Source organism: Mesoplodon mirus (assembly GCF_964341445.2).
Source record: "Mesoplodon mirus genome assembly, chromosome: 8".
Taxonomy (NCBI): Eukaryota; Metazoa; Chordata; class Mammalia; order Artiodactyla; family Ziphiidae; genus Mesoplodon; species Mesoplodon mirus.
This window is the reverse complement of record NC_138984.1, coordinates 32,852,323-32,853,160: the sequence shown is the minus strand read 5'-3', so window position 1 is coordinate 32,853,160 and position 838 is coordinate 32,852,323.

The window sequence follows — 838 nt, the reverse complement described above, 5'->3', positions numbered from 1 at the left end:
CGGATGCATAGGCTCAGTGGCCATGGCTCACGGGCCCAGCCGCTCCACGGCATGTGGGATCTTCCCGGACTGGGGCACGAACCCGTGTCCCCTGCATCGGCAGGCAGACTCTCAACCACTGTGCCACCAGGGAAGCCCGATACTTTTGACTCTCCCTTTGCTTAGGGGACCTCCTCCAGACAGTCAGTAGGCGGGGTACTTGCAAATGTGTTTCTCAAAGTTCCTAGAAGTGAGATGGGAAAGGCTTGGCATAAACTAAGCAGTGTGTGTGCTAAATGTTCCATGGGGCCGCTTACATCCAACACAAACGTTCAATCCCTAATGTTCATAACTCCTTTCAACACTGATAACAAATATTTCTCAAATCCTCAATATCATTCTTATTGGTGCCTTTTGGACACAGTCTATCTCCATCTTATGAAAATCTCTCCCCTTTTAGAACACCTTGTTTTTCTACCCTTACATTCCTGCTGGATTTCAAGCACCCATTTTTCACAGCTCTGACACCGGTCCACAGAGAATGATTTCCATGAGCCCATCATAGAGTGACTGACATTGTCTTTCAGTGACAAGAAAAGACTTGCCTTTAAAAGAAGAGGAAAAGTCAAAAGTCATCAAAACAATGTAATATCCTGTGTGAAATGTTGCAGTCACAAAAGTTTGAGGTTTGAGTCCCTTGATCATGTGCCCCGAGGGAAGTAAGTGGTTTGAGTCCCTTAATCATGTGCCCTGAGAGAAGTAAGTCGGTGGTGGTGCCTGCGGATGACGAGTCAGGTTGCTCAGGTGTCCAGCTCACCTCACACTTGGGCTTCTCAGGGAGGAGGGGCGGGAGCCCTGG